This window comes from Bufo bufo, chromosome 9 (genome assembly GCF_905171765.1).
Source record: "Bufo bufo chromosome 9, aBufBuf1.1, whole genome shotgun sequence".
Classification (NCBI taxonomy): Eukaryota; Metazoa; Chordata; class Amphibia; order Anura; family Bufonidae; genus Bufo; species Bufo bufo.
This window is the reverse complement of record NC_053397.1, coordinates 167640518-167665866: the sequence shown is the minus strand read 5'-3', so window position 1 is coordinate 167665866 and position 25349 is coordinate 167640518. Positions and strand designations below refer to the sequence as shown.

Below are 25349 nucleotides of genomic sequence, written 5' to 3'. Positions count from 1 at the left end.
ATCTGCATGGAGTTTGTATGTTCTCCCCGTGTTTGCGTGGGTGTCCTCCCACACTCCAAAGACATTCTGATGGGGAACTCCATTAGGGACAGCTTGATGCTAATTTCTGTAAATCGCTGCAGAATATAGTAGTGATATATAAGTGCATAAAAAAAAAAAACTGGAATGCCCGCTGGCCCCTTTTACTATAATGGGGTACAGTAGAGATCCGGCAAAAATGCTGAGAATTGGCCGGGCAGAAATCGCTGCACGCTGCTGTTTTTGTCTGACCAATTCCCGTCATTCTCTGCCGACACTGGCGGCTGAATCACCCTGACACAGGTGTACATTTTAATATCCAGGGGTCTGGGAAAAAAAACAAAAACAGAGGCCACCCCCAATGTCTCAAAGCAATACTTGTTATATGACAAGAGCAGATCGTCCTCTACTAACTCAGAATATATTTCTGATATAGACGGAAACCAACGCGCCAATATGAAGAGTCAGTATGCAGTCAGCATTTCTGTGCCTCTCTGCGCAGCATGTACAGTTCATTACTTTACACTTTTAATTGTTGACCTAGTAACCTAATTCATGTTGGCGATACACACCTCATCTGCCGTGTCCCATTAGCGCTCAAGATGTCATGATAATGCAGCCAGGGGAATTTTGCACATGTGATGAATTATCAGTATGACTAAGTGGAGCTGGCAATTGTCAGCATGGTAAAAACAATTTGCATAACCCGATAATCGTGGAAGTGAAGCCATCATACTGGTGGAGTTTAATGTCTTTCAACATGGGGACAAATAAAGGTGGTTGGGCCACGAAAAATATTTTACATTTTTTCAAACCATTGGCTGGATCTGAATACTTTTGTAGTTGCATGCAATTAAACATTTAGTATACCCGCTGAGCTCTTTAATAAAACGTAATTGTATAGCGCCACCTGCTGTTCTTTTCCTTAGTTCTCCATCCACTTCACTGAGGTGGTCGCACACGCTCAGTTTAAAGGGAGTCTTTCACCTAAAATGACCATTATACACCACAAACATGATGATATCCATTACATTCCCTACATTATAATCTTACCTTCCATATTGCTGTCCAACGCCTATTTTCTCTTAAAAACGCTTTTATTCCATATGCTAATTAGCTTCTGAAGGTGCCCGGGGGCGGCGTTTATGCGGCCGGTGCCCATGCCCCACGGCGCTGTTCAAATCAAACCCTCCCCTTTCACCCCTCTGGCCCGCCCTAGGTTCTTCAGAATCCATCCTCCCGTCATTGACAAATCCGGCGCCTGCGCCGTTCAACATAATCGTCGCGCCTGCGCACTCCATTACCTACTATGGGCAGAGGCAGCAGATCGTTTAATGCGCATGCGCCGGCCCATACCTCCCGATCTTGCGGCAGTTTACTTCCGCCGGCTAGATCGGGTGGTATGGGCCGGCGCATGCGCATTAAACACTCTGCTGCCTCTGCCCATAGTGGGTAATGGAGTGCGCAGGCGCAAGGATTATGTTGAACGGCACAGGTGCCGGATTTGTCAATGACGGGAGGATGGAATCTGAAGAACCTAGGGCGGGCCAGAGGGGTGAAAGGGGAGGGGTTTGATTTGAACAGCGCCGTGGGGCATGGGCACCGGCCGCATAAACGCCGCCCCCGGGCACCTTCAGAAGCTAATTAGCATATGGAATAAAAGCGTTTTTAAGAGAAAATAGGCGATGGACAGCAATATGAAAGGTAAAATTATAGTATGGGGAATGTAATGGATATCATCATGTTTGTGGTGTATAATGGTCATTTTAGGTGAAAGACTCCCTTTAAATCCTCCACTGCCACCAGCTGTCTAATAGAAGCTGTGCCAGTTACAGGGGAAGAGCAACAGCAGATAAGACACACCCTCTGAGAAGGGTCATGCCCCCTGAGCTGCCAGCTTGAAATAAATCTAGCAGAACAATTCGAGCAATAATTAGGAATATCTCTGGATCCATGTGAGGTACAGAGCTGGTTCTAGCTTTGTTAGAAAGAGATTGTCATGTATTTAATAATGTCTGATTTTCAATTTTTTGTATTAATAATGGCATAACCCCTTTAAGGCCCTGGGCCCAAATGAAAAAAAAAAAGCCTCAGTGTACCATGTATAGTTTATAATACCAGTGTGGCAGAGGAGCCTTTGGGTGCAACCTCTTGCGGCCATTTGTTGTCATGGCTGGGCATGGCAGCCGGCTACACCATGGGCTTGCATCTTAAGGGTTCCCTCAGGTACCAGGGCCATGCAACTGTTACCTCTATATAGCGTGCAACTGCTACCCCTACACCCCCTATAAGCTAGTCCCCCTCTGTAAAATAAGGTTTTTAGTAAAATTAAAGGGGTTATCCAACCCCTAAAATCCCTCCCCATACGCCCGGGCCCCTAACACAGGTTGTACTTGTCTTGCTGCCCGACACCCGCGTCGCTTATGACACCCGCACAGACACCGCTGCATCTCCCCTTTGCACGGATGAAAACATCTGGCGACGGGGGTGTTTCAGCCAATAGCAGGCCGCAAAAGGAACGAGCCTCCCTAGCATTACGTTGCGACCTGATATTGGCTGCGCCCCCTCCCCCGAAGCGGATGTTTTCATCTGCGCGACTAGGAGATGCAGTGGCAGCAATGCGGGCATCAGAAGTGCCAGGTAACTACAACCTGTGTGAGGTGCCCCGCTGTTTGGGGATGCATTTTAGGGATTGTATAACCCCTTTAACTTAGTGTACTCACCTCTCAGCTGTGATGTCAGGCCAGTTAATAGGCCCAGGTGGCACTGAACCACAACTTATGGTTAAAAGGATATTCCCATCTGGACATTTATGGCACATTGATAGGATCTCCTCTCTCCAGAACAGGGCCCCGATGGATGCCGTGCATGTGGGCTGTGCTTTTCATTTACGACGAGGCCCCATTGTTGAGATAGGAACGGATCCCAGAGGTGGAACCCACATCTATCAGACATTTATGTCCTGTCCTATCGCTATGCCATAAATGTCCAGATGGGAATAGCCCTCTAATTAATGGGCTTCTGTCTGTGATGGCTTCTGTCTTGCACATACTTTATATGCGGCAGGTGTCTCTGTGTAGCTTGGATTGCTGGATTATTATCAAAGGGAACGTTTAATGCTCAGTGCTGTAAATGTAATGTCCGCCCATTGCATTGACCTACTTCAGTCACGCCAAACTGGTTTTTCAGATGGTATTTACCTTTTTCAGACCAAGCCTAAGGTTCAGAGCTTCCTTTTTCATATGCAAGATAATGGATGCCAAGGGGATTTGTGATCCCTGTTTAACCTCTGAGGCTAGGGCTGAACGGGGACTGATTTCATCACTGTGAAATCACTGCTAAATGTCAAAGCGGTTTTCTTGTTACTCTGTCGAGGAAAAGAGTAGCTACAGATTTTTCGGCTAGGGCTACATAAATCGCGGTCCATGGGAAGGCATTGAGTAGCTTGCAAGTCTCTTTAAAATCTCTTTAGTGCGATTTCCCTGAACTCACAGCATGATGGGGGAATGTATCAACCCCTTCCGGATACAGAGATTTTCTTTTTTTTTTTCTTTTTAATTTTTTGCTCCCGGAGCCATACTTTTTTTTTTTTTTAAATGTCCATTTACTGAGGGCTTATTGTTTGAAGGGCATTCTGTAGTTTTTTGGTGTGTATGATTTTTTGATTACTTTTTTAAAAAAGATTTTGGGCGAGCAAAAAATGTCAAATCGGCTGTTTTTATTTTGTTTTCCGTTATGCCCATCACCATACAGGATAAATACTTTTAAAATTTAAAAGGGATTCTGTCATGAGATTTTACCCCTATAACCTAAACATATGCCCATGTCCGTACTAATAACATGAATCCTAAGCTGGCCTTATTAAACCTGCTTGTGGCTCTATTAGCCCAAAAAACAGGTTTTCATAACCTGTCAATCACCTACCTAAGGTGCCCAAGGGGACGTCCGTTAATAAAGGGTGCCCGACCGCACCCATCGCCGTCTGGTGCCCAGCGCCGCCTTCCCGGTCTTAATCGCCGCCCTCCCTGTCTACAGTGCCGCCTTCCTCACCTCAGCGCCGCCTTCGCAATCCTCTTGTCCCTCTGCCAGATCTCGCGCGTGCGCACTAGGCTCAGCCTGATGCGCCCGTGCGGACTCCTGGCAGCGGCTTCGTTGAGCGAAGTGCGCATGCGCCGGCCTGATGCGCATGCGCACTTCGCTCAACAAAGCTGCTGCCAGGAGTCTGCACGGGCGCATCAGGTTGAGCTTAGTGCGGGAGGATTGCGGAGGCGGCGCTGAGGTGAGGAAGGCAGCACTGTAGACAGGGAGGGCGGCGCTGGGCACCAGACGGCGATGGCTGCGGCCGGGCACCCTGTATTAACGGACGTCCCCTTAGGCACCTTAGGTAGGTGATTGACAGGTTATAAAAACCTGTTTTTTGGGCTAATAGAGCCACAAGCAGGTTTAATAAGGCCAGCTTAGGATTCATGTTATTAGTACGGACATGGGCATATGTTTAGGTTATTGGGGTAAAATCTCATGACAGAATCCCTTTAATAATTTTGGCATTTTGGGACTAGCCAGGTAGAGCTTGATAGGAACTTTGCTATGGATGGTCTTCTTTCCCGGTAATTGAGATGCAGCGCTCCCAGTCACTGACCACATAACTTAAAAGGGTTTTCCAAGATTTTTTTTTTTACTGATGACCTATCCTCTGGATAGGTCATCGTTATCTGATCGGTGGGGTCCGACACCTGGACCATCGCCGATCAGCTGTTTTGGGAAGCCTGCGCTGTACATTTTATAGCGAATGTGCTTGGTATCGCAGCCCAGCACTGAACTCCTTCTCTTTCTGATGTAAAAACATTGCATATTTATGCAGCCACGACTAGGGGAAACTCAGCGCAAACAGATAATTACAACATCCACTTCAGTCGATTGCAACTGCATAAATTCCTATGCACTGAGCTCCCTCTAGTGGTCGCTACAGGCAGACAGCTTTCTAATAGAAAGGAAGCAGTAGATTTCTCAATGTTTATGCCAGCTGTCTGGCGTGAATATATTTGAAAAATATGGTGGTCAGAATGAGTGCCATATCCGCAAAGCACCTGTTCCATTTTTTCCAGCATAAAAGTTGGATAAAGGTCAGGGACTTTTTTAATTACAGTTAATTTTTTTATTAAAAATTTCTTCTGCTTAAAATAAAAATAAATTCATCATTAATCTGGGGCTTTGTACTTTGCATTGCCTAAGAGTGACACCTACTGGGTGAGACCTGGGGCCCACACCAAGTTTTGCTATGGAGCCTTATGTGATCTATGTACACCCCTGGTCCTAGGAACAAAACCTCAACATTCTTTGCAGTAGATATTTGTGATTTCATTTTCAGAAGAATACTAATGCTTTTATGGCAGCTTTACACCTCATAATAGAATCTTGATGCTTTGTGAGAATATAGGTGGAGACGGTGGAGTGGGATTAACATATATACGAAAAGGAGCTATACAATGGTACGTAGCCGGGCATGTCCTAGCATTGGCAGCAACCAGCAGTTCCTGACAGGATAGCTGGCCCCCAGGCCAAATTATCTGCTTCCCATTGCTACACCCTCCTTTGCTAGCTTCTTAAGGATAATCTTTATGGGTTTGGCGTCACTTCCATTAAAGACAGTGTAAATGATGCAGGGATTAGGAGTGCACTCCTTCATGTTTTTTACATCTGCTTTTCGGATTGCTATACATGATAAAAATATAGTTTACTCTGATTCTGTATACAAACTAAAAATACAGAAAATGATATACAAGGTCTGGCTAATGTCTACGCAAGATTACTAGAGGTAAAGGGGTTTTCTAAGTGTTACTGATGACTGATGGCTCGAAGTTTGGAGGAGTGTTTAAACTCGGGACTGGGGAGGGTAATTACGTTATAGGATGGTAAGATAGTGCAGATAGAGACCGGGGGCAAGGGAGTGGGACTGAGGGAGGAATGGAAGGAGGGACTAGAACAGTTCAGAAGGAAAGAAGCAACTGAGACAATAGCTGGATGATAGCTATGACTGGGCGGTTAATGTACAGGGTTACAGTCTGTTTAGAAAGGATCGCAAAAAACGGAGAGGGGGAGGGGTTTGCCTTTATGTAAAGTCTTGTCTAAAGCCCACAGTCCGGGAAGATATAAGTGAGGGACATGAACATGTGGAGTCACTGTGGGTAGAGATACATGGAGCTAAAAACAACAATAAATTACTAATAGGAGTTTACTATAAACCACCTAATATATCAGAGTCCACAGAAAATCTACTACTAAATGAGATAGACAAGGCGGCAAATCATAATGAGGTGGTTATTATGGGGGACTTCAACTACCCAGATATAGACTGGGAAACTGAAACTTGTATCTTCTATATATATAAAGAAGGACGTGTATCTGTATGTATGTATGTATGTTTGTTTGTTTGTTTGCATGTTCCGCGATCACTCAAAAACGCAACCATCGATTTCAACGAAACTTGCTATACACATCTCTTGCTACCTGGAAAAAAATCTTGTGGGGGTCACAGCTCTCTAGCATGCACCGTTCCTGAGATATTCCCAAAAAATGCAAATATGGCACATCACATGACCTACATTAGCCAATAGAAGCCTGCAGGTCTTTTTCTTCATGTCCCAACTAGGGTTGGGCGATATAAAAAAATATTCAGACGATAACGATATCAAGAAATTTATCGCGATAACGATATACAGTACAGACCAAAAGTTTGGACACACCTTCTCATTCAAAGAGTTTTCTTTATTTTCATGACTATGAAGGCATCAAAACTATGAATTAACACATGTGGAATTATATACATAACAAACAAGTGTGAAACAACTGAAAATATGTCATATTCTAGGTTCTTCAAAGTAGCCACCTTTTTCTTTGATTACTGCTTTGCACACTCTTGGCATTCTCTTGATGAGCTTCAAGAGGTAGTCCTCTGAAATGGTCTTCCAACAGTCTTGAAGGAGTTCCCAGAGATGCTTAGCACTTGTTGGCCCTTTTTCCTTCACTCTGCGGTCCAGCTCACCCCAAACCATCTCGATTGGGTTCAGGTCCGGTGACTGTGGAGGCCAGGTCATCTGGCGCAGCACCCCATCACTCTCCTTCATGGTCAAATAGCCCTTACTTTCAAAGTTTTCCCAATTTTTCGGCTGACTGACTGACCTTCATTTCTTAAAGTAATGATGGCCACTCGTTTTTCTTTACTTAGCTGCTTTTTTCTTGCCATAATACAAATTCTAACAGTCTATTCAGTAGGACTATCAGCTGTGTATCCACCTGACTTCTCAACGCAACTGATGGTCCCAACCCCATTTATAAGGCAAGAAATCCCACTTATTAAACCTGACAGGGCACACCTGTGAAGTGAAAACCATTTCAGGGGACTACCTCTTGAAGCTCATCAAGAGAATGCCAAGAGTGTGCAAAGCAGTAATCAAAGCAAAAGGTGGCTACTTTGAAGAACCTAGAATATGACATATTTTCAGTTGTTTCACACTTGTTTGTTATGTATATAATTCCACATGTGTTAATTCATAGTTTTGATGCCTTCAGTGTGAATCTACAATTTTCATAGTCATGAAAATAAAGAAAACTCTTTGAATGAGAAGGTGTGTCCAAACTTTTGGTCTGTACTGTATATCGCGATAAATACCCGTTTAAAAGAAAAAAACACAAGGAGACATAATACTGTACGGGGGCAGCCACAAGGAGACGTTATACTGTATGGGGGCCACAAGGAGACGTTATACTGTATGGGCACAGCCACAAGGAGACATTATACTGTATGGGCGCAGCCACAAGGAGACATTATACTGTATGGGGTCAGCCACAAGGAGACATTATACTGTATGGGGTCAGCCACAAGGAGACATTATACTGTATGGGGTCAGCCACAAGGAAACGTTATACTGTATGGGGGCCGCCACAAGGAGACGTTATACTGTATGGGCGCAGCCACAAGGAGACGTTATACTGTATGGGGTCAGCCACAAGGAGACGTTATACTGTATGGGGTCAGCCACAAGGAGACGTTATACTGTATGGGGTCAGCCACAAGGAGACGTTATACTGTATGGGGGAAGCCACAAGGAGACGTTATACTGTATGAGGGCAGCCACAAGGAGACGTTATACTGTATGGGGGGCCACAAGGAGACATTATACTGTATGGGGGCAGCCACAAGGAGACATTATACTGTATGGGGTCAGCCACAAGGAGACGTTATACTGTATGGGGGCAGCCACAAGGAGACGTTATACTGTATGGGGGCAGCCACAAGGAGACGTTATACTGTATGGGGGCCACAAAGAGACGTTATACTGTATGGGGGCAGCCACAAGGAGACGTTATACTGTATGGGGGCCACAAGGAGACATTATACTGTATGGGGGCCACAAGGAGACGTTATACTGTATGGTTGCAGCCACAAGGAGACGTTATACTATATGGGGGCCGCCACAAGGAGACGTTATACTATATGGGGGCCGCCACAAGGAGACGTTATATTGTATGGGCGCAGCCACAAGGAGACGTTATACTATATGGGTGCCACAAGGAGACATTATACTGTATGGGGGCAGCCACAAGGAGACGTTATACTGTATGGGAGCAGCCACAAGGAGACGTTATACTGTATGGGAGCAGCCACAAGGAGACGTTATACTGTATAGGGGCCACAAGGAGACGTTTTACTGTATGGGGGCCACAAGGAGATATTATACTGTATGGGGTCAGCCATAAGGAGACATTATACTGTATGGGGGCAGCCACAAGGAGACATTATACTGTATGGGGGCAGCCACAAGGAGACATTATACTGTATGGGGGCAGCCACAAGGAGACATTATTCTGTATGGGGGCAGCCACAAGGAGACATTACACTGTATGGGGGCCACAAAGAGATATTACACTGTATGGGGGCCACAAGGAGATGTTATACTGTATGGGAGCCACAAGGAGATGTTATACTGTATGGAGGCCACAAGGAGACGTTATACTGTATGGGGGCCACAAGGAGACGTTATAGTGTATCGGGGCCACAAGGAGACGTTATAGTGTATGGGGGCCACAAGGAGATATTATACTGTATGGGGGCCACAAGGAGACGTTATACTGTATGGAGGCCACAAGGAGACGTTATACTGTATGGGGGGCCACAAAGACGTTATACTGTATGAGGGGCCACAAGGAGACGTTACACTGTAGGGGGCGGGGGAGATGTTATAATAAAGTCTTGTGGCCACAGGCCACCATACATACAATAATACTTTACGATATACTTTTCCCGCGGCTGCCTCGCTTGTGTGCTCTGATTCTGACATTAGATGTCGGTGGGCGGAGATTTGAATATGGGAGTAAGGAGGAGGGAGAGCCGGGGGCGGCCGCTGCGGGAAGTAATACGTTTCTAATTTTGTCATTAGAGCACACGAGCGATGCAGCCGCAGGAAAAGTCTCTCCAGAGACACCCTACTCACACAGAGTTCGCCACATAGAACCGGCACGGGTGGGTGACGGACGGTGATGTCAGATGGTGGGTGGAGTCTGGAGACTTGAATAAGTGAGGCGGAGCAAGAAGGAGCCAGGAGCGAGAGGAAGTAATGCGTTTGTACTCAGAACTATGCAAGGTGCAGGGGCGGGCGGACGCAGTTTTAGAAGCGGTCAGCACACATGAACGCTTAGATGACGTCACAAAATACCACGGTAATTAGGAAACAGCGATATCGCAGTTTTTTAATACCGCGGTATATCGTGAACACCGGTATATCGCCCAACCCTAGTCCCAACTGCCATACAAACGGTAACATGTCCCTTATAAGCCAATAGAAGCTCGCAGGTTCTTAGTCTCCACATACACACAGTTTTACACCAGGTTTCCATAACAATCCAACCATTTTTCTTCACTGCTGCAGGTCAGCTTTAAAGGGGCAGGGAGTTGTGGATGACACTGTTAAGGGAGCGGAGTGCTGTGTTGGTGATAGTTCAGGGTGCAAGTAGAGTGGCCATTCAGGCCACCCTCAAAAGACAGACTTGAAAACCCTGCCACCAGGTCCTGCTAAGCCACGCCCCTCCCACTCCGCAGCCGACGGGGATTGAAAAAATCATGGTAAAAATCAACTTCTGTCAGCTGCAGGGGATAGAGGGAGGGTGAATTTCTCCCTGCAGCTCATGCTCAGATAGCACAGTGCTGCTGTCTGAGAGGGAGCTGTTCAAAAGAACATCCCTGTGTCCGTCCAGGCCCTGCGCTGGACGGAGGACAGGGAGTCTGAAAGCCAAACTGTCCAGTGTTAAAGGGAAGATTGCTGTAGAGGCCACTGTTAAGGGGACGGGGTACTGTGGAGGTCATTAATGAAGCGGCGGCCGCTGTGGAGGTCACTGTTAAGGGAGCAGGATGCTGTAGAGGTCACTGTTAAAGGGGCATACTGCTGTGGAGGTGAATGATAAGGGGGCGGGCACTGTGGAGGTTTCTGTTAAGGGGATAGGGATCTGTGGAGGTCACAGTTAAGGGGATGGTCCGCTATGGAGGTCAATGTTAAGGGGCGGGGTGCTGTAGAGGTCACTGTTAAGGGGGATACTGTTTATATCTTTTAATGACATACACAAACATTAAATTAAATAGATGAAATATACCCGTGCGAAGTCGGGTCCTACTGCTAGTATCTCATAAAGGAAACAGGTTTATGGCAATAACCAAAGACAATTACCTTTCCCAACTGGTTCAGGACCCAACTAGAGGGACAACCATACTGGACTAAATATTAACCAATAGACCTGACAGAACAACAGATGTGCAGGTTGAGGGACACCTGGGAAATAGTGACCATAAAGTAATAACCTTCCAACTGTCATTCAAAAGAGTGGAACAAAAAATAACAAAATTCTAAAAAGCTAAATTTAGCCAACTAAGAGAGGCCATAGGCCTAACTAACTGGGACAAAGTCCTCAAAAATAAAAATACAGCCACAAAATGGGATATTTTTAAAAGCATCCTAAAATCTGATTGTGGAGATACATACCTTATGGGAATAAAAGGTTAAAGAACAAGAAAAAAAACAATGTGGATAAATAGAACTGTAAAGAAAGCAATATATGACAAAAAGAAAGCATTTAAATCACTAAAACAGGAGGGTAGTAAGGAAGCACTGAAAAACTATAAGGGAAAAAATGAATATGTAAAAAACTAAGAAAAGCAGCTAAACTAGAGCCCGAGTGATTAATTGCCAAAGAGAGCAAAACTAAACCTAAAATGTTCTACAATTATATAAATGGTAAAAAGTATAAATCTGAAGGTGTCGGCCCTCAACAGAGTAATGAGGGGGCAGTTGCAGAGAGTGATGAGGAGAAAGCAAAGCTATTAAATATTTTTTTCTCCACTGTATTCACTCAGGAAAATAAACTGTCAGATGAAATGCAGAATGTAAAAGTAAATTCTCCATTAAAAGTGCCCTGTCTGACCTAAGAAGAAGTACAAAGGCGTCTTAAAAAGATTAAAATAGACAAATCACCAGGTCCAGATGGCATACACCCCCGTATCCTAAGAGAATTAAGTAATGTCATAGCCAGACCCTTATTTCTGATATTTAAGGACTCTATACTGACAGGGAGTGTTCCACAGGATTGGCGCATAGCAAATGTGGTGGCAATATTCAAAAAGAGTTCAAAAACAGAGCCCGGGAACTATAGGCTGGTAAGTTTAACATCTGTCGTGGGTAAACTGTTTGAAGGTTTTCTAAGAGATGCTATCTTGGAGTACCTCAATGAAAATAAGCAAATAACCATATCAGCATGGCTTCATGAGGGATCGGTCATGTCAAACTAAATTAATCAGTTTCTATGAGGAGGTAAGTTCTAGACTTGACAGCGGCGAATCAATGGATGTCGTATATCTGGACTTCTCCAAAGCATTTGACACTGTACCGCATGAAAGGTTAGTATATAAAATGAGAATGCTTGGACTGGGAGAAAACGTCTGTATGTGGGTAAGTAACTGGCTCAATGATAGAAAACAGAGGGTGGTTATTAACGGTACATACTCAGATTGGGTCACTGTCACTAGTGGAGTACCTCAGCGGTCAGTATTGGGCCCTATTCTCTTCAATATATTTGTTAATGATCTTGTAGAAGGCTTGCATGGTAAAATATAAATTTTTGAAGATGACACTAAACTGTGTAAAGTAATTAACACCGAAGAGGACAGTATATTGCTACAGAGGGATTTGGATAGATTGAAGGCTTGGGCAGATAAGTGGCCGTTGAGGTTTAACACTGACAAATGTAAGGTTATGCACATGGGAAGGAATAATGCAAGTCACCCGTACATACTAAATGATAAGACACTGGGTAACACTGACATGGAAAAGGACCTAGGAGTTTTTGTGAAAAGCAAACTAAGCTGTCGAAACCAGTGTCAGGCAGCTGCTGCCAAGGCCAATAAGATAATGAATTACATCAAAAGGGGCATAGATGCCGGTGATGACAACATAGTCCTGCCACTTTACAAATCACTAGTCAGACCACACATGGAGTACTGTGTATAGTTCTGGGCTCCTGTGAACAAGGCAGACATAGTAGAGCTGGAGACGGTTCAGAGTAGGGCAACTAAAGTAATAACTGGAATGGGGGGACTACAGTACCCTGAAAGATTATTAAAATTAGGGTTATTCACTTTACAAAAAAGACGACTGAGGGGAGATCTAATAACTATGTATAAATATATCAGGGGTCAGTACAGAGATCTCTCCCATCATCTATTTATCCCCAGGACTGTGACTGTGACGAGGGGACATCTTCTGCGTCTGGAGGAAAGAAGGTTTGTACACAAACATAGAAGAGGATTCTTTACGGTAAGAGCAGTGAGACTATGGAACTCTCTGCCTGTGGAGGTGGTGATGGTGAGTTCACTAAAAGAGTTCAAGAGGGGCCTGGATGTATTTCTGGAGTGTAATAATATTACAGGTTATAGCTACTAGAGAGGGGTCGTTGATCCAGTGAGTTATTCTGATTGCCTGATTGGAGTCGGGAAGGAATTCTTTTCCCCTTAATTGGGGAAAATTGGCTTCTACCTCACAGTTTTTTGTTTTTTTTGCCTTCCTCTGGATCAACTTGCAGGATAACAGGCCAAACTGGATGGACAGATGTCTTTTTTCAACCTTATAACTATGTTACTATGTTACCTCGGGATAGGTCATCAGTATCTGATCAGTGAGGGTCTGGCTTCCAGCACCTGCCGGTGATCAGCTGGTTGCAGAGGCCGCAGCGCTCCGGTTAGTGCCACGCCCTCTTCCTAGCAATACCAAGCTTGGTAAACTGCGAGGAGCCCGGTGGCCTCTTCAAACAGCTGATCGTTGGGGTTCCTGAGGATTCGTCATCAGTATGAAGCACTTGTACAACCCTTTTAAAAACAGCTACCCTCTTTGAAGTTTGAGTACCCATTTCTGAAAAAGTGCCCATGATGGTGAACACTGGGTCAAGTCAGGAGGTGGTATAGCAGGTCAGGCCAGATATACCTGATCTCAGCTGGGACTCTTGTTGCATCTTCTTGGATTTTATGTTTCATTGTTGTTTGTATTATAGGTGGCAGCCGAAAAATGGCAGATATGGAGTCTAGACCAATATTTTTTTTTTTCCCTACTGTCAGTGCTCAGAGATGCATTGAAATGCATTGTCAGGACTGCTGTGCATGCGCACGAGTCCTCTACATTATGTTAGAACAGCACAGCAGTCCGAACTATGTAGTTCAGTCCAGTTTTGAGCGGGAGAAAAGGGGACAATAGGAAAAAAAAAATAGTGAGCTGGACTCTATCTGCAGTATTATGCATGTATTATTGTAGATTATAGTCCGAGATTGTGGTGACAGATTCCCTTTAAGTAAGTTTGTTGCATTCGGGGTGGCAACGCTAGCTGCTGCAGGTTTTCATGGTTGTTGCCACCATCACGACCAACGTGGACCTGGGGAAATGTAGGCCCCAGGTGCCACAGTTGGTGGGAGCTCATTTGCGACTTCAGTAACCAGCACGGGGGTGCGGTGATGCAGTTTCTTGGTGCTACCCTCTTGCGCTGGCACATGTGTAGTTAGGCAAGGGTTTTGCCGACAGTTTTGGAGGCTGGGAACCAAGACAACTGGACCGACTCACCCTGCACTGTTGTCAGTAAGATGCTGAGATACTAGTGGAGATCTACAGTGCCTTGCAAAAGTATTCACCCCCCCCTTGACTTTTTTTGTATTTTGTTACATTACAGCCTTAAAGGGGTTATCCGAGTTAACTTAACCTTATCTTTATGGCTTTATTTCTCCTATACCTTAGTTTTCCTAAATCACTTACTGTACCTATCTTGTGCCGTTTCTCTGCTACACTAAACAGTCATGTGACCGCCCACGTCATCAGCTGTGACGTTCCGTTGACATGGAGCTCTCTGCTTGTCGGAGTGACTAAGCCATGTCAACGGAACGTCATCAGCCTTGGCCACGCCCCCACCTCTCTGCATTACAGTCCGTGCGGCTGTGAGTTGATCGCGCATGCGCGATCCTCACTTGTGCCGCGGCTACCTCCAACTTTCTAACTGCGGCTAATAGCTCAACCCCTCCCACAAATATAACAGATCAACCCCTCCCACAAATATTCATGAGGGAGAGATGAGTCATTGTTGTTACTGCTGCATGTAAACACAGCAATAACAGAACCTGGAAAAGGTGTAAGGATCGTTCTTTTTTCAAAAAATCAAGCTTGACTAATGTATATGTATATCCTGATTAATTTTGTTAGGTTTTATTTTTTTTCCCATAACTCGGATAACCCCTTTAAGTTCAATGTTTTTTTAATCTGAATTTTATGTGATGGATCAGAACACAATAGTCTGAGTTGGTGAAGTGAAATAAGAAAAATATATAAATAAATCTATTGTTTAGAAATAGAAAACAGAAAATTGGCATGTGCGTATATATTCACCCCCTTTGTTAGGAAGACCATAAAAAGCTCTGGTGCAACCAATTACCTTCAGAAGTCACAATTAGTGAAATGATGTCCACCTGTGTGCAATCTAAGTGTCACATGATCTGTCATTACATATACACACCTTTTTTTAAAGGCCCCAAAAGCTGCAACACCTAAGCAAGAGGCATCACTAACCAAACACTGCTATGAAGACCAAGGAACTCTCCAAACAAGTAAGGGACAATGTTGTTGAGAAGTACAAGTCAGGGTTAGGTTATAAAAAAATATCCAAATCTTTGATGATGCACAGGAGCACCATCAAATCTATCATAACCAAATGGAAAGAACATAGCACAACAGCAAACCTGCCAAGAGATGGCCGCCCACCAAAACTCACGGACCGAGCAAGGAGGGCATTAATCAGAGAGGCAGCACAGAGACCTAAGGGAGCCCTGGAGGAGCTGCAGAGTTCCACAGCAGAGACTGGAGTATCTGTACATAGGATGACAATAAGGAGTACGCTCCATAGAGTTGGGCTTTATGGCAGAGTGGCCAGAAGAAAGCCATTACTTTCAGCTAAAAACAAAAAGGCACGTTGTGAGTGGGTGGCATGTGGGAGACTCCCAAAATGTATGAAGGAAGGTGCTCTGGTCTGATGAGACTAAAATTGAACTTTTCAGCCATCAAAGAAAATGCTATGTCTGGCACAAACCCAACACATCACATCACCCAAAGAACACCATCCCCACAGTAAACCTTGGTGGTGGCAGCATCATGCTGTGGAGATGTTTTTTTGTTTTTTTAGCAGCTGGGACTGGGAAACTGGTCAGAGTTGAGGGAAAGATGGATGGTGCTAAATACAAGGATATTCTTCAGCAAAACCTGAGCGTGATTTGAGGCTAGGACGGAGGTTCACCTTCCAGCAGGACAATGACCCCAAACACACTGCTAAAGCAACACTTGAGTGGTTTAAGGGTAAACATGTAAATGTGTTGGAATAGCCTAGTCAAAGCCCAGATCTCAACCCAATAGAAAATCTGTGGTCAGACTTAAAGATTGCTGTTCACAAGCTCAACCCATCCAACTTGAAGGAGCTGGAGCAGTTTTGCAAGGAGGAATGGGCAAAAATCCCAGTGTTAAGATGTGGCAAGCTCATAGAGACTTATCCAAAGTGACTTGGAGCTATGATTGCCGCAAAAGCTGGCTCTACAAAGTATTGACTTTAGGGGGGTGAATAGTTATGCGCATTGACTTTTCTGTTATTTTGTCCTATTTGTTGTTTGCTTCACATTAAAAAAAAATAAAAAAAAACATCTTCAAAGTTGTGGGTATGTTCTGAAAATTAAATGATGCAAATCCTCAAACAATCCATGTTAATTCCAGGTTGTGAGGCACCAAAATATGAAAAAAAATCAAGGGGGTGAATACTTTTGCAAAGGCACTGTAGGTCTGGTCAGCCGGCAGAAGGCCATAAATGAGAAGCCTGAAAGGCCAAGTCAGTTGTACAGCTGAGCTATGGTTGTATGAGAATTTCTGGAAGCTTCATATCTGGAAGCTCTACCCGTTGTTCATGTGGTAAAGTGTACAGTGAGGATAATCTTGGGAAAGGAGAGAGACTTTTCTGTGTCTGCGGTGGTCAACACTCATGGAAACCCATTTAAAAACCCTGTGTTGTCCACTCTCATGATGAGGGCTCATGCACACGAACTTGTTTTCTTTCCCTGTCCATTCTATTTTTTTTTTTGCGGACCGTATGCGGAACCATTCACTTCAATGGGTCCGCAAAAAGTTACTCCGTGTACATTACGTTTCTGTATGTCCGTATTTCCGTTCCACAAAAAAATAAAGCATGTCCTATTATTGTCCGCATTACGGACAAGTACAGTACTGTTCTATTAGGGGCCAGCTGTTCCGTTCTGCAAAATACGGAATGCACACGGACGTCATCCATATTTTTTGCGGATCCGTTTTTTTGCGCTCGTGTGCATGACCCCTAACCCTGATAATGCACTGTAGCATTATTAATTTCTTTTTGGATTACATACAGGACTAGTGGCCCGGGCCTAACAAACTCAGGAAGCTCCATTGGGAATATACAGAATATGGCTATCAGCCTTTAGTACAATATCTACAGAATTTTAAGATTTTGTATCTACTGCATGAAAAATGACCACAAAAACGGCTTGTGTACTGTGAATCCAGCCTAGGCAGGGAATAGACAGACACTATTTGCATCTCACCAGTTACCGCCCTATACTTCCTCAAACTGTTAAGCTCTCCCCCCAAAATAAACATTTTTTTTTTGTGACAGAAAGAAAATTTACATGCAGGTCTTCTTCATTGTTCTCAGGCTGACACATGTAAATGGAAATCTGCCAAGGTGTCTTGCAGCAGTCTGTGCCAGCCGTTTTACGTGTGGACATCTTTAGTCAAGCAATGAGTGACAAAGCAAACATCGATAACCGAAGGAACTCAACGGCGGAAAAGAGACAAAAAGGTAACATGTAGAGACGATGGTTGTGTGCAGTTCTGTCTGGATAAGAGATGACACTGTAAAAACATAACCTATGTAGCAGCATCTAGCAAGCCATAATGTTTTTAATTTTAGTGTAAGTGTAACTACACCCCCACCCCAGCAATCACAAACAACGCGGCATAGAGTTTTTTGTTTCATGTCATTGCGCATTTCAAGGGCTATAACTTTTTATTTTTATTTTTTTGAAGACGTAGCCATGTGTTGCCTTGTATTTTGTATTATGAATAATATTTTCTTATTGGAACCATTTTGGGGTAAAAATAAATGACTGATTAATTTTTTCGGAGGAGGGGAAGCAATCCCAGCATTGTTTCATTGTGTGTTTTTATGTTGTTCACCGTGTGTTTTACATAGCATGTTAACTTTATTAGGCCTCGTGAACACAACTGTATTTATTTCGCAGCCTACAAATTGCGGATCTGCAAAATATGGATGCCGGCCATGTTGCATCAGGGCTCATTGACTTCAGTGAGTCCATGGTCCTCATTTTGCAGCCAAGTATAGGACATGTTCTATCTTTTTGCGGAACAGACATACGGATGTGAAAAGCCTTTCGCATCTGTAGATCCATTCTGCAAAAAGAATATTTTCAAAATGCAGACGGCACATGGACCGCATCCATATTTTGCAGATCCGCCGTTTGCAGACCCCAAAACGGATATGGTTTTGTGCATGAGGCCTAAGGGCTCATTCAGAAAACCGGAGTGTTTTGCGGTCCGCAAATTGTGGATCCGTAAAACATGGATACTGGCCCGTGTGCATACTGTATTTTGCAGGCCACACATGGCTGGCACTGTGATACAAAATACCTATTCTTGTCTACAATTGCGTACAAGAATTGGACTTGCTCTATCTTTCTTGCGGGGCCGCGGAGCAGAACTACAGAGGCGCCTCTTACAAATTTGCGGAACGGATGCAGACTCATTCATACGGTCATCTGAATGAGCCCTTATATGGAACTCTAAGGCCCCTTTCACACGAGCGAGTATTTTGCGCGGATGCGATGCGGGAGGTGAACGCATTGCACCCGCACTGAATACCGACCCATTCATTTCTATGGGGCTGTGCACACGAGCAGTGATTTTCACGCATCACTTTTGCGTTGCGTGAAAATCGCAGCATGCTCCTCTTTGTGCGTTTTTCACGTAACGCAGGCCCCATATAAAGGAATGGGGTTGCGTGAAAATCGCAAGCATCTGCAAGCAAGTGCGGATGCGTGTGCGATTTTCACGCACGGTTGCTAGGAGACGATCGGGATGGAGACCCGATCATTATTATTTTCTCTTATAACATGGTTATAAGGGAAAATAATAGCATTCTGAATACAGAATGCATAGTAAAACAGCGCTGGAGGGGTTAAAAAATAATAAAAAATCATTTAACTCACCTTAATCCACTTGATCGCGTAGCCGGCATCTCCGTCTGTCTCTTTTACTGACTAGGACCTGTGGTGAGCATTAATTATAGTTCAAGGACCTGTGATGACGTCACTCCGGTCATCACATGGTACGTCACATGATCTTTTACCATGGTGAATCGCGAGTTGTGTGCAATTACGCAACGCACCCGCACATTTTTCTGCAACGCCCGTGTGAAAGAGGCCTAAGACTGCAGTGATAGCATGTACGTGTATTTTTTGTCTGCGATTTGCAAACTGCAAAACGGATATGTTCATGTGACTGGGGCGAGGCCTTATATAGAAATCTGAGACTTGCAGTGATAGAATGCACTTGTGCGTTGTCTTTTTAAAACTTTTTTTTTTTTTTTACACTTTTACTTTAAAACCCCCATCAGTATTTTCATTGTCCTACTAGGGTATTTGATAATGCAATCTGCTGATCGCCTCTATAGACCTTTGTATACTACCGTAGTACAACAAAGCATTATAGCCTGTGTCAGTAATAAATGACAGGCAATCTATCGGAAATAAGTGACACATAATAGGCCACAGCCTGTGGGACTTTGTCCCCTGGCTGCCATTGCAGAGGGAGCTTCCTCTTACTTTGTAACCACTTTTATGCCGCAGTTGCTACTGGTCAAGGCATCTAAGGGGTTAAGGAGGTAATACCGAACTCTCATGTCTTCCCTTCGACTGCTGCTGTTTAGTACAGAGGCATTGGCAGGATTCGGTATTGCTATTGGGCACTGTCACCCTGCAAATTTCAGCTATAAAACCAGCAATGAAGAAATAAGCATGCACCGTTTATTCAGTGGTATACAGGTGGTTAAAGCTCAACTAACTTGTCTGCTTTAAAGGGGTTATCCAGTATCTACAACAGCCCCCCCATGTGCCGGGCCCCTCCGTGGGAATATACTAACCCCCCCCCCCCCACTCTCTGCGGCGCTCCTGGTCCCCGCACCGTCACTTCTCCCTGTACACGGATTAAAACATCCGGTGTCGGGGGGGAAGGCAGCCAATGGCAGGCGGAGACGGGGACAAGCCCCCCTAGCACTGCGGGTGACGCTAGAGAGGCTCGTTCCCTTCCCCGCCTGCCATTTTTAAGACTGTATTTTACATGCGTGTTTGCATTTTACATGCGTGTTAGCACAGACTCCAGCTGGGCGACCGTTTATTCTGCATTATTTGTACATTCACCTGAGTACTCAAGTATGACTGGGCCCCTGTATAAATATAAATGAATTAGTCACTGCTGTGCTTTACATGGTAAAATCAATAGGCAGAGCCCTCTATCCTTTTCTTCTAGACGTCTTAGTCGAGACTGTCATTTGATGTTTGCAGCGTACGCTGGCCATACCCACACACTAGCTGTTGGCCGAAGATGCATGTTTATTTAATGGGGGGTAGGGAAATAAGCTGCTGCTAGACACCTCTTGCAGCTGCCTATCTCCCCCAGTATCCACTGTCAGGAGACAGTCGGGGGCCGCCCATACACATTAGATTTAATCAGCACATACGTTTATCTAATGTGTATGTGCAGTGTCCTGCTCCAGAGTCGCAGTACACTGCAAAGTGCAAAAGAATATATTTCTGTGTAAAATATGTATTTATTGTATGTATTGTGCACACAGTATTTAATAGGCCGTGGCACCCACCACCAGACAGTATTACACCTCATGCCTGGATGCTTATGCATACAAGTCAGCTAGAGAATCCTAGCGCGAGGTAGACTCTTTTAAAGAGACAGCTTTTGGCCTATTAACTACCTGTGTAGCCTTACAACTTGTAGAAGAAAGGTGCGCCCTTCCATATCACTGCATTGCATCCCAGGGATCTTCAGAACTGTAAGTAGTACTAATACTACTAATAATACACTCATCTGGCCACTCAAACACTCGCCTACGGCCTGGTCGCTGCACATGGCTAGCTGTACTTGTAAAATGCTGTTTATTTTGTGCACATTATATTAGAAATAGAAGTAAAGTACATGCATATATTTTGAACCTCTATGCCAGACACAGTGCCCACCTGGCAATGCCAGTTACAGAGCCTAATCACATTGTCAGACACTGTGCCCCCAGACTATTCCAGCCACAGTGCCTCAACTCATTATGCTAGTCACATTGCCTCCTAACATTGCAATCCACAGTGTTTCATCACAGGGCCCCCGGACTATGCCAGCCACAGAGCTCGATCATTATTAGGGACAATCTTGCTGTCTAAGGTTTCCCATTTAGAAGCAGGAATAAGAGTCTGGAGTTATTGGGATAGAAGTGTCCCGAGCACAGTATGGCAGAGGGGAGGGGGGCATGGCTACAAAGGTCCTGGCAGGGCATACACTGCACACTTTTACTCCGCTGTGCGTACCAATGTGTGTGTGTTATTTGCCCACTGAACGGTCACGCTTTACAGAAATATGTGAGCAGATAAAACCCAGATCATGTACACAGAGAAGAGTAATGCTGTGTCCTCATAACTTCACTGCCAAGACTGGTCAGCTAGTGAAGGAGGTCAGAGTCTCCTGCTTTTAATGTCAGCATTTGGACTATTCGACACACCAGAAAACGGCAGCACAAGATCAAGGAGAAAAAAGTGCGCCTAATAGTCTAAAAATATGGCTAATGTCAACACCCAGTGACTGGATGCAGAAGTCACATATCCATGTTGAGATGAAGCAGAAAGTGGAGAGGCTGACGGAGAACCATCAGAATGGGATTAGTAAGGCTAGGGTTCAGCAAAAACACTTCCGTTACTGATAATACAACCATCTACATCCGTTATGAACGGACCCGGTTGTATTATCTTTAACATTGCCAAGACGGTTCCGTCATGAACTCTATTGAAAGTCAGTGTAGGACGGATCCGTTTTCTATTGTGGCAGATTGCGGCAGAGAAAACGGATCCATCCCCATTGACTTGCATTGGGGGTCATGCCGGATCCGTCTTCCCAGGACGGAAAGCAAACTACAACATGTTGCGGTTTGCTCACCGGTATAGGAACGCAACGGAATGCATTTTGGAGCATTCCGTTCAGTTCAGTTCAGTTTTGTCCCCATTGACAATAAATGGGGACAAAACTGAAGCTTTTTTTTTTCCGGTATTGAGCCCCTATGACGGATCGCAATACCAGAAAACTAAAAGGCTAGTGTGAAAGTAGCCTAAGATGAGTAATACTTCTTGTATTACCTTAAATCATTCTACATGGTTTTTTTTCCAAGGGGAAGCAAGTATTTACTAAAACAGACACGTCAGGAGAGCTGACTGGTTCCCTTTAATATTCATTTCTTATAAATTGATAATAAGTGAACAACAGTAACTAAGGTGGTTTAAAAACATTGATAAGCGAGGAGATAACTGAATGAAATGATTTATGAGAAATGAAAAAAAAAAATATCATAACCTTTACCCTCGGGCTATGACATACAAGGATATGGCTGCACCCATGATGTTTAGTTCTTGCTCTTTCATGAGGTAGTATCTGTGTTTTGATGATACTTCAATTTAATGACATTTAAAGGAGAAGTACACTCACAATGTAATATTGGTCCAGAGATTTAGGGATGAGTGTTATGCTGAACAGTAAAGCTTCTATCTATTGCACTGATATGTATTACAAGTCAAGTAAAAAAAAGATTTTTACCTTTTCCCTCAATGATGTTACCTTAGAGCTGCAAAAGCAAACTATTACCCCACCAAAATAACTTTTCAGTAATCAGCCCTCATTTCTACAGGTGCCTCTTTAGGTGCATTTACTCGTGCTGACCGAACAGTCAGTTATTGGGAAGAGAGAACTTTCCCGATAACCGATTGCTCCTCAGTGGAGATGAAGAGCTCCAGTTACATACAGTGATCACCTCCACCGTATGGGGATGAGTGATGGCTACTGCCACTGCTCGTCCTCATTGTTTTTAGGTGGCACATCGCTATTTACACAGCACGATCTGCTGCCCAAGAACGATGATCGAGGAGGTGTCCACATAAACAACAATTTCATTTGATTTGATCACTCATTGGGTGATCTACGACACCTTTACATGGGCTAATCATCGGGAGTTAGCGTTGGGACTAACATTTGTTCCCGATAATCGGCTTGACAATTGTGCCATATGAATCCGCCTTTAGAATTAGAAGCACTCTTGAAAGCATAAAGGATCTCTCTTATTCTAGTGTTGATCCTAGAGGAGATAATGGTACCACACAGAGGCACCACAAGAAAACGTAGGAGTCTCTACAGATACATAGGGGATCCAGGTGTCGCCATCAGGGGCAGACTGGGAATTTAAAGTTGACCTGGAAAAAGAACTAATAGTGGCCCTAAGGTCTTAGATGGGTTCAAATTGACAGAAGGTGGGACAACACAAGTAGATGGGACCAATACCACAGTGCAGCACAAAATACCTTCCCAGAAGCTGTCCCACTGTGGTGGCCATCAATAGCTGCCACGTTCTGTTCTCCTCCTCCAATTATCTCTAATATGGATACATAGCTGGGGGCTTAGAAGGTAAGATGTGGGCCACAACACCAAGTCAGCTCTACCTTCAGCATGCGGCGTGGACTTCCTCTAATAATGACCCTTATAGTTCCCCCAGTAGTATGTACCTGGCCAGTGGCAATGAGGAGGGCTCAGGTGGCCCTATGGTAACTGGGCATTGGCCCATTGGGAAAATTCCTGGTAGTGTCTATGACCAATCCACCCCTGGTCGACATGCAGGCTATCTGCACTTGGCCATGCTGTGTACATAATGCCTTATATTAATATGTTTCCTACTGATAGAACACAAGGCACTAAGAATATGTGTTTTCATGACCCTGTATCTGTCCTGATGTGAACCCAGTAACAATCTACAGTAGATCTACCTCCTAGATGATGGGTGCACAACGAGTGGCTATGGAGGCTGCATACTGCCCACAATTCAATTTTGTGCGGCCACTAGCCATCCCTGGTGCCCCAATATTTGGGACTCCTTTCCGGATAGAAATAGTTGGTTGGGCATAAATATGACTTGTTAGGTTTTTTGGAAATGTGAAATGCTTGGCTGTTTCTGTAACTCTCATAAACTACAATGGAGGTAGCCTTGCATACTGTATGTGTGGCCACCACGACCAAAAATGGAATCCACACTTAGCATTTATTTATGGCATTTACTTTCTATATGTCTCAAATAGGATTAGCTTTTAAAGAGCCCCTGTCATCAGGAGCAACCCTATTAAACCCGGCATTATGCTTTGTAGAGCCGATCCTGGAGATCAAAATGAAAGCTGTCTTATGAAAACTGGTTGCAACATTCCTGAGAAAAAAGACTTATTTTTATGCAAATAAGGGCTTCCACTAGACCTCACCTCCCAGTGCACTGAAGCCTCATTTACATATAGAATAAAAGGCTTTTTTCTTGGGAACACTGCAAGCTATTTTCACAAGACACGTATCATTTTTATCAGCAAGGTAAGTTTTATTGTGGCCCTCGGACCAATAAAAAAAGGATAGTTTGTTTTTCATGTCACCTACATTTTTTTCCACTGTTTTGTTACGTCTTTATTACGAAATGTCTGTCTAGGACTGTCCTGTGTATGGAATTTCCCTATCGACACAACAGCTACGATCCTAAGCTGCATAAAAGAAGGCTGAGTTCATCATGTAACAGTCAGTCACTCGTGATCTGATCATGACACAGCATCTGGAAAATCCATACTTCAGCATAACACCTGGAGAATCTGAGCATGCAAAGTGCAGGATAAGTGGTCACTTACAGATAAGCTTATTGGTACCCCATGGCGCCGAGCACCGTGGTACATGCTATGCTAAATCCACAGCTACAGTATGTCCCTGTTACAGTCGAGAGAACAATAGCAGCGCCACATGGACTATAGAAATACTAGGAATTCTGCCCACTTTACGTTAATGTGCCAGGCAGGTGCTTGTACAGCAAACAACCCTATGGCATTCTTGTATGTATTTTGCATATACCTGGAGAGAAATCCCAAAAATGAGGAAGAATGGAGGAAGTCGAAGATAAAATAAGGGGAACGTGATATGCTAGATAAAGGTGATTTATGTACAACACTATGGATTATTCAGTTCTGAGAAAATGTTTCAGGAAGTCACATACAGTATTTTGTATGCGGGTTGGATCCCATCTGAACACTGACTGCACGTAGAACTTTCATGGTCACAGATCTAAAGGCCTATTCTAATCTCTGGGTACGTAAAAAGTACAATACAGACAGCATATGTTTGACCGACCCCTTTAAATAAAGGGAAATATAAAAATGTGAAACCCTTATGAACATGGCACATTTCTGAGGTTTCTAAGCTATGTTCCTGTCTGTGTTTAAAAAAAAGAGCTGGGGTATATATGTCAGATGATATGACCTTAAGTCATAAAATTCTGAATAATAAAAGTGTTGACTAGCACCCGTTGACAACAATAGATGTCCATTGTTACTAGGGCAT

At 44.2% G+C, this 25349-nt stretch overlaps 1 protein-coding gene and 1 long non-coding RNA gene across 3 annotated transcripts in view; one reads left to right on the top strand and one right to left on the bottom strand.

Moving 5' to 3' along the window:
- Positions 1-25349, bottom strand: part of FAM83F (family with sequence similarity 83 member F) — a 65530-nt gene that overhangs the window by 24583 nt on the left and 15598 nt on the right. The window lies entirely within an intron of this gene.
- On the top strand, positions 1341-24997 carry LOC120979256. Its single transcript, XR_005774262.1, has 3 exons — positions 1341-1722; positions 11361-11363; positions 24982-24997. It is a non-coding gene; the product is annotated as an uncharacterized LOC120979256 (long non-coding RNA).